The sequence below is a fragment of the Macrotis lagotis genome, chromosome 1 (assembly GCF_037893015.1).
Source record: "Macrotis lagotis isolate mMagLag1 chromosome 1, bilby.v1.9.chrom.fasta, whole genome shotgun sequence".
In the NCBI taxonomy this organism is placed as follows: domain Eukaryota; kingdom Metazoa; phylum Chordata; class Mammalia; order Peramelemorphia; family Peramelidae; genus Macrotis; species Macrotis lagotis.
The window spans coordinates 329,067,914-329,077,573 of NC_133658.1; positions in this window are offsets into that span (position 1 = coordinate 329,067,914).

The window sequence follows — 9,660 nt, forward strand, 5'->3', positions numbered from 1 at the left end:
TGAATGAGCTGTCAGTTTCCTGGTAGAAGTGATAACCCTTCTGCAAGTTCGAACTTTTGAGACCATGATGAGTTCAAAGTGTCCTCTTCCTCCCTCCCTCCATTTTGTAATGAAAATTCCACTTATAGCTGAAAGAGCAGAGAAATCTAAATGGAGCCCCTGGCTCTACCAAACTGCTGGAATTAACCAGAAATTTTCTCTACTCTTTCCCTGTTGTAGGTGGTTTTTTCATTGACAGCCCCTATTGTCAGCCTCTGAGCGTCGCACCTTTTATTATACACTTGGGCCCTCAAGATTTCTTCTCTGACTTCTAGAACCATCAGGTTGTGTGGCTCCAAATGGCTATTTCTCTGTTTTGGTCTTGAGAGCAAATGTGATTTAATGCAGCTTTCAAATCCACAGCTTGGGTATCTTCCTTTTGAAAGCGCTGACTTGACACGAACTCAGATCTTTTGATGGAAGAGCAATACTTTGACTCAAAGCCATGGGGTCTCTTTCCTCTTTTGGGAAACTCAGCAATAGATGTATATACAGTACTTCTTTTATCCTTGTAGCTTAGTTTCAAGTCAGGAAATTACAGATTTAACATAGAATTTGTAGCTAATCTGTGAGCTCCTGAGCCTGTTAATCTCTGCTGGTTTTTGTTTGTTTTTTTTTGGGGGGGGGTGGGTGTGTGTGTGGGAATGTGTGGGTGTTTTAAAGGTTTTTTTCTCTCACAGAAACTGAAGAGTTGAATTCTAACTGCGGAAGTTAGTACCAACAATTCAACAAACATTTATCAAGCACCTGCTTGCTGTGTGCGAAGCACTTGCTAGGCCCTTGGGGAGGTGGGAATTTGATAAGATCTAGTTCTTACCCTAATGGAATTTTCTAGATTAGTGGGGTAGAGTAAGAAGGGATCTTGTTATTTCTTTGTCCAAAGCAGGTATCTTTCTTGAAAGACATTTCCCCTGCACATTAGACAAGGCTGTGATATTCAGCAGGTATCACTTGAGTCTGCTGGAATTCAGGCATTGATTTGTTTCTCATCAAGATTAATTAGATCCTTTAGATTCTGAAGGTCCCAGAACCTCACAGCCTTAACAATATGTTGCAGTGCCAGGAAAATGGATGCAGAAATGTTTATGGTTACTTCTAGAGTGAGAGAAGTCATGCCCCAGTTAGGTCTGGAGTTGGTCATCTGTACCTGACACAAGGAGCCATAGATAAGAGAAATTTACAGGGGATTTTTCTGGGGGAGCAATTGTGCAAATACTTGAGGATCGTAACATTACAAATGGCAGAAGCACTGAGGAAATACTTATTGATGTATTTCACTCACATACTGGTGTTGGCCCCTCTCTGTGTTGCAGGTTAATACTTTTAAGCAGTTTTCAGCCTGTTTCTTTATAACCCTTTATTCGTGTTCTCCTTGGACCTTCGTAGCCATAGACACTTGTATAAAATAGGCTGAAAATGTAGTGGCTAAGCTGTGATCTCAGTATAAAAAGGTAAGACTTTTTCTTTTCTGATTAAAGAGAAAATGCAACATTATAAAGCAACTTACACCCACTTGCATCTATGACAATCATACAGGATGTACTTATTAATCTACTAGGTCTTAGAGATGTTTAATCTTTGTAAATGTCATGGTCTGAATGTGGAATGTGTGATAACTTTTTGCTTTTAAAGATGTGTAGTTATTTTCTTCTCAAATAGATTAATTCCCTTTTGCTGGGTTGTGTGTGTATGTATATATATATGTGTGTCTACATATGGAAAAATGTGAATTCACCTATATATATATATATATATATATATAGATATATAGATAGATAGATAGATTATATATAAAGCTATACATGTGCATATACACACGGTAGTGTGTTTGTATATTCACATATACATGTCACAAAATGCATGTAAGACACGTGCATCTATACATGTATATATGTAAGTAAAATGTGCACCTGCAGGTATATCAAATATGTATATACATGTCTATGTTCATCTAGTTTGTTCATATAATTACATATATGTGTCCTAAATATATATGCATATATGTATCCAATGTGTGTGTATATGCATGCATTTGTAGTTCAAGAATGTGTGTATATTTATATGGACATTTGTATCCAAAGTTATGTGTGTGTATATACATATATACAAAATGTACATGCAGATGTGCAAACATATATGTATAATGTGCATGTAAATTAGATACATGTGTGTACACACCTTTAAAAAGAATTGTGAGATGGTAAGAGCAAACCCATCTTCCAGTGGTTTCTAATATCAGAGCACTGCTTAAGTCTGCATCCTACCATTTTTGAAAACTGGAAGGTCAGTCTTGGTGCTCAGAACTGCCCCCTTTTCTTCCTTACATATAGTACCACATTTATATATACCAATGCTCAAATAGCCAGCTTCTTAGGGGGCAACCAATTCCTTAAGGAATGAAAATCCACCTTACCTATTGCCTGTACCATATAGTTCTAGTAGTAGGATACACTCAGTAAAAGCTATAGAAACAACAATAAGTTCTAGAACCTGGATGTAAAGCCAACTTTAGAAGACTTTGACTGAGTCAGATGACTCATGCTGTTGGCCATGTTGGCTTTGCTGAGACTTAGAATAATAAAAGTCCATTCTTTACAGACCACCTAGATTTAAGACAAAAAAGATTGTCTTAACAACTTCAATGATTTATTTTCCATTTCAATTAACTAGCTTGGTCTTAATTAAAAAAATCTGGGGATTAGACCAGATGTTTTAATAAATATTTTTTTTAATTTCAAGCATTTCTTGTGGACTAGCAGTTGAAATGTATTTGATATGTATAGATTAAAATGAACTTACGTTTTATATTTGCTTCTAAGTAGCAGTTTTATTTCTATTATGAATTGTAAAGTTGCTGGGACAACTTTTTTTTCATACAGAATCTGTACATTTTATATGGCTTTGAAATTCAGGGTAGTTTCTTATCCTAGCATAAGTTTGGACAGCTAGGTAAGATACTTAATACTTCATTATAATAAACATTGGTCTGCATGATATCTGGACACAGCAGATCCTGGGGCAGCTTTTTAAACGATTGATCATGAAACACACAAAAAAAGGCATTTTGGAAATACTTCTCAGCTTAACATGCTTAACATGGGCAGATTGATACTTCTTTTTTATTGATTGTATTGATATGATCATTGTGCATGCCCCCTAGCCTTTGAGAAATCTCATGCAACAAAAGCTATTTAGGATATTAACATCCTGATCTTCAATCCCTGAGTCACTGATAAATTAAGGACATAAAAGTTCACTGCACCTAAAGGTGTAATCTGGTTTTGAGATTCTCCAAGAACCACTGGTTAAAATGGACAAGAATTCAAGTCTGGGAAATGATTTTAAAATCACTTACCAATATGACATTTTTAAGAGAAATAAAATTATAGTAATGTGTTTTCTGACCATGTTGTTTGGTGTTAGAAGGTAAGGTGCATTGAGAATTGCACCTCTTGGGAAAGAGGATTACCTGTAGGTTCTTTCTGGCTCTAGGATTTGCTTCTTGACTTTTTTCCTCTTTGTCATCTTGATACTCATGATATGCAGACATAAACCTACATTGAGATTTTCCCAAATGTGATAGAGAATGGAAATTAGATCTCTGGGGTAAATTGAAGACATTGCTGAACTAGTTATTTTAAGAAGTAGGTAGACTTGGAAAATTTAATAGTCAAAATCACAATGTTGAAAAATGTTAAGACTAAAAATCCTTGTTTAGATAAATTATGTCTTGCTAAAAATTTCAGTAACTCTTATGAAATCTCTTGTGCTCCTTTCTCGCAACCAAGATGATTCTTTTCAATTTTCATTTAAAGAGTATTTTAGTTATTGGCCATTGGCTACTCCACTGGGAGGTAATTCTTTTCAATTTTCATTTAAAGAGTATTTTAGTTATTGGCCATTGGCTACTCCACTGGGAGGTAAAATGCTAGTGAAAAATGTATTTTTCATTAGAATAAGTCTTTCTTTCTCACTGCTCATGAGAAAATTCCAGCTAAATTTATTTTTTTCCAGCTATAATTTATACAGAACTTAACAGCTATCTTTTTTTAATATACAAAGAAATTGACTTTTAGTGGCCTTTCTTCTTGATTGCTAAGTAAATTTTTAAATAAACAAATTTCATCCAAAGACCACATTAAACCCTATTTCCCCAGGATTTCACTTGTTTTATATATATATTTTCCTTTGATGAAATGAATACAAGTTTATTAGTGATTCTAGGAATTGAAATTTTTTGAGAGAAATGAGAGGGAGAAAGAACACATCTTTCAAGGTACAAATGAATTCTTCATGTTTATTTCTTAAAGATAATGCATTTTAAATTGGCTTTTTAAGATCATAGCTTTGGAATTCATTCCTGCTTCCTCATTTTAACTGAAAATGGAAATAGGACCCAGGGAAGTTAAATGATTTCCTTAGGGTCATACTTAGGGTAATAAATGGGTAAGTAGTAGTGCCAAGATTGAAAACACATCTTCTTTTAAAGCCAATATTTTATCATCTCTCCCTTGCCTATGAGTCTACAGATCTCCCAACTGGGGTGCTTTTGAGTCATAGAAAAGGAACATGAGACCAGTCCTTCCAGGTCCTTAATATTTAGCTTAGAGAAGAACAATCTGTTTCTCCCTGGGAACAGTAATATTCAATGAGGGTTCCATGGAGAGCCTTGAGAAACTCAAGAGATGTTATTGGGGTTTATGTCCCAAGACTCATACTTGTATAAAGAGATTGTAACCGGTGAGTTCTTTTATTGCAACTTAGATGGAGGGTACAGCAAAAGTGAAATTTTTGAATTTGAGCAACTCATTTTACTGACAGGGGCTAATAATGACTTTTCTGTTTGACTTTCAACATCATTAGACATGCATTTTAAAATAGTGCTTTAGTGTTCATTCAGAGTGAGGTTAAACTTCTCATACTTGGCACCAAAGAATAGAATTAGTACCAGTAGGTAGAAGATTGAGAAAAACATTTTGACTCAAAGTATGAGGAATTGTTTTCTAACAGTTTGTATTGTCCAAAAGTGTAGTGAACTGTTAGAGAGCTATTATGCTCCTCATCATTGAAAGTCTATCTTGAAGCAGAATTTGGATAAGTTATTGAGAATTTTGTAGAGGGGATTTCTCCTCAGATAGGTGAAACTAGATGACTTACTGGGGTTCATTCCAATCCTAAAATTCATTTTTCAATGAATTAGATAAGTTTTCCTGTATGAAGTAGGCAATTAAATCCAGATGTATTTCAGTTGTTTTAAGCATACCCAACTCTTTGTGACCCCATTTGGGGTTTTTCTGGGGAAAGATAATGGAATGGTTTGCTATTTCTTTTTTCTGATCATTTTATGGATGAAGAAACAGACAAATAGGGTTAAGTGACTTACCTAGGGTCACACAACAGTGTTTGAACCTGATTCCATGCCTGGTACCTGATCAGTCCACAGCCACCTAGCTACAAAGCTATGTGTTAGGTACATCTTTGACCCCCAAAATCTCAGAATATAATTGTGTTTGGAAGGACTTATTGGGAAGATAATGAGTGAGTACTAAGCAGAGAAGTTCATAAACCCTGAATCTAGGTTTTGAAGAATTTAATTGCAATTGGATACTTAAGAATAATTGAAACATTCTTTACTGTATTTAAAAAAAAAGTTTGGGGTAAATTTGTTTTTAGAAATTAGATGATGTTTCCATCTTGGTGGAATGTTATTTTAATATTAAAAATCAATGGATTTGGAGTCAGAGGATCCAGGTTTAAATTACACCAGTAGAACTTAGTACCTGGGTAACCATAAGTCACTTAGCTCTCTGAGCTCCATTTACCTCATTTGTGAAATGAAGAGTTTGGACTATAGAACCTCTGAGGCCTCTTCCTGCTCTAAATCTGTGATCTTATCAACCTCTTGGTGCTAGTAGGTCTGGTGCTAATGTGCTTTGAAAATAATACTTCTTCCATTGAGAGGTTTCAACTTAACAAAAACCAAAGACTCAGTGGAAAATAAATACTAGGAATGGTTCTTGGATTAGATTTGGAACTCATTTGTTCTGAGTTAATTCTGACATGACATTTGAACAGTGGACCATCTTTATGCATGTTAAGTGCTAGCTTAACATGTTGAATTTCAAGAAAAAAAAGCTGCATTTTAAAAGAGGTGAATTCTTTGTCATTAGAAGTGTTCAAAATGTGCCTAGATAGTGACTTGTCCTCAGTGCTACAGAGGCATTAGTTTTTAAGCTAGTGGGCTGAATTAAACATAACTTCAGTAAACAATTAGGAATACAAAGACCTTGAAGTTATCTCTTCAAGAAGTTTACAGTCTGTGGTGGGATAAGTGGGGAGATGATAAATAGAAGGATAAGTACAGTACTAGGTAATTTGAGGAGAGAGCGAGCACTCATAAGTGGAAGTTCAGGAACTGACTGTTGGAATAAGGAGGGAGTGCCTTCTAGGTATGGAATACAGCCTGCTATATTATAATTTGTAAAGAGTATGTTTTAAGAGTTTTGGCTTTCTGCATTTAAGATTTTTTTTTATGAATTCCTGATGATATTGCCTTTATTAAATCTTATTTAAGTACCATGGCAGCCTGATAAATAAATTTTCTAATATTGCTGTTCAGAAATTTCATTAAATCTATCAAACCATTCTCCCTCCCTCCCTACTCTCTCACTCCAACCTCCCCACCCCACCCCACCCTGCCCCCACAGGCAATTCAAGTCTATAATTTCCAGCTTAGTATTTATTGAGTTTCTCAATCTCTGACAAGGACATTGGCTAAAATTTGTGTCCTGTCTAGATGACTTTTTTTTTTTTAGATTTTTTGCAAGGCAAATGGGGTTAAGTGGCTTGCCCAAGGCCACACAGCTAGGTAATTATTATTAAGTGTCTGAGGCCAGGTTTGAACCCGGGTACTCCTGACTCCAAGGCCGGTGCTCTATCCACTGCACTACCTAGCCACCCCTCTAGATGACTTTTTAAAATTTCATTTAGGTGTTTTAAAGGGTTACTACTCTTCCATTTGGTTCATATTTTTAATATTGAAACTGTTATGAATAATCAGAATATAGTTTCCCTGCTTATTTATTTTGATGATATGGTATATTTCTACTTATCATATTCAAAATTAAGATTGTAGTTGCTGGGAGTTTTTGTTTTGGATCCATGTGACATTTGGTTTTATTTCATCTCTTTTTTGGATGTCTATAAATTATAGCACATTATTAAGTATTGTTTTCTTTTTTATTTTATAGTTCTCTTCTTAAGAGAACTCATCTCTTTAGAGTTTAAGATTGTATTTTTAAGTTATCTTAACATTTGATCCTGTTATACTTTCATTGTTTATTATCAACAGATATTGCCTATTTTTGTTTTTGATAATGAACTGTTGTTCATTCTTGCCATCTGTACTAAACCCTCCACATGTAGATAAAACATTTTATTTTCCTTTCTAATCTTACAGTCTAGGTCATCACTCCCTCTCATTCATATATATCACTAAAAGAAAAATTCTAGGATTCTTTTATGGTGGAATTGAAATTTTAAAAAAAATTTTTAATGCACAGAATTATATTTTCTCACTTTCTGCCTCTTCTCCCCCTTCTTGAAAAGAAAGAAAAATAAAACCTCTATAACAAATATGATGGCAAAACAAATTGTGACATTTCCTATGTCACAAAAATATTTTTCTCAATTTGCACCCTGAGTCTGTACTCTTTCAGGAAATGGAATGTTTCATTTTATGGTAGAATTTTGAATTTCTTGTTTTATTTATCCTCTCCTGAAACTCAATTAAGTGTGGTTAATTGGGGTTCCTGAATTCAAGAAATATTTGTTTTATTTCTACCATTTTCCTTCTGTTAAGGGACAACTTATGCATTTGCAATGAGGGGAGACTAGTGATATAGTACTGGGTTGACTGAATAGCTAGTGAGCTAGTTTGACTCAAAGGCAAATTTGGTTATATTAAGGGAGAAAATCTGAAGTAAGTCTGGAAGGGTGATTTGGATGTAGATTGTGGAGAGTTTTCAGTGCCGGACAAAGGAGTTGATATTGTTTTAGTAGAAGCAGAAGGGAGCCTCTGAAGGTTTTTGAGCCAAGTGAGTGTCACGGTTAGACTTGGGCTATAGGATTAAACTGTTTTGTCAGCTGTGGGAAGGGTGGTTTGAATGAATGGTAGATGTGATCAGAAAAAAGATGTATTAGGTACCTATTTTGTGGAGAGAGTTGAATTTGGATAATAAAAAGTATAAGTAATAATGGTTTCTATTTTCCTAGAATGCACAGCCTAAGTGGAGGAAAAAACTGGGACATTAGAGAACAATTTAAGAGATCTGAGGAGGAAGGCCATTGTTTACTGTTGTGGGTAGGCTACCTGAAAGAAGTGGTGGTTGATTTGGGCTTTGAAGAATTGGTAGGAAGGAAAAGAAAGGAAAGTATGGGTAGACAGAAAAATTATTGTGAACAAGGGCACAGAGATAGGAGAGCACAGGACATGATTCAGAGAGGGTGAAAAAAATTAGAATAAGATAATGCTGAAAAATTTGGGTGGTACCAGATTATGGAAAACTTTGAATGCCAGGTGAGGGAATTTGATTTTTTTTTTGATTTTTTTTTAACAGGAAAACTGTCATTACTAGCCCAATACAGGAATTTGGTAAAGAATTGGTTAGCTTGAAAAAGGGAGATAGAGAAGGGAGTGAGGATTGTAGAGAAGAAAGTGAGGAATATGTGGAGGTAGGATGACATTTAAAATGAGTGGTAGGTGTAGAGCCAGGATGACATTAAATATAGGTATTGCTCTCCTCTTTTTTCTGTGATAAAGTTAGGGCTTGTAAGCCTCTCTAAAATGCAAAGACAGCCTCTGTATCTGGGAAAAATAACAAAAACCCAAACAATCAGACTCTCCAAAAACAATTTAATTTCAACCCTTTGTTGGTTATTACACAGTCAAAAAAAAAGGTTAAATTTATAAGTTGTAATCTTTGTTGGTGAAATAGTAAGGCAGCACGAAGTCTTTCTCAGTGGGATTTGGTTTCTTAAGAGGTTAGGTAGAATTTCTTGAGCTTCCCAGTAATCTGAACCATTCACAAATGATTGAATAATAAGAACCTTGTTGTCACAGAAGGTCTTCAAATGAAGTCTGGGTGAGCAAATTTCAGGGATGCTGTTGAGGGGAATTATAATTGAGAATAAATTACTTATCTGAAATCACACAGATAGCAAATTGCAGAGACAGATTGTAACCCAGTGTTCTTTCCATTAGGTTAATATTTCAGGTAGTGGTTGCTCTAACTTTTATGGTCTTTTCCATATATGATTATATGATTGAATTGGTCCCTTTTTGGTATATTGACTGTATTGGAGTTTCATCAGAGATTTAAATCAGTGTAAATTCGCCAGATAAATGAATAGTGAAATGAAGAAACACAGAATCAGAATTGGAAATGGCAGAGGCAAAGACTTTGAAGGTAAGAGTTATGAGTCAGGCATTTTGCAGAGCCTGGGGGAATCAAGGGGAAACAGTGGGTTGAAGGCCAGATAAGCAAAAACTTCAATGTTCTCAGAAAAGGAAGACCTTGGGACAGGGCAGGAAGCTTAACATTACTTCTGCTGTAGCAGGGA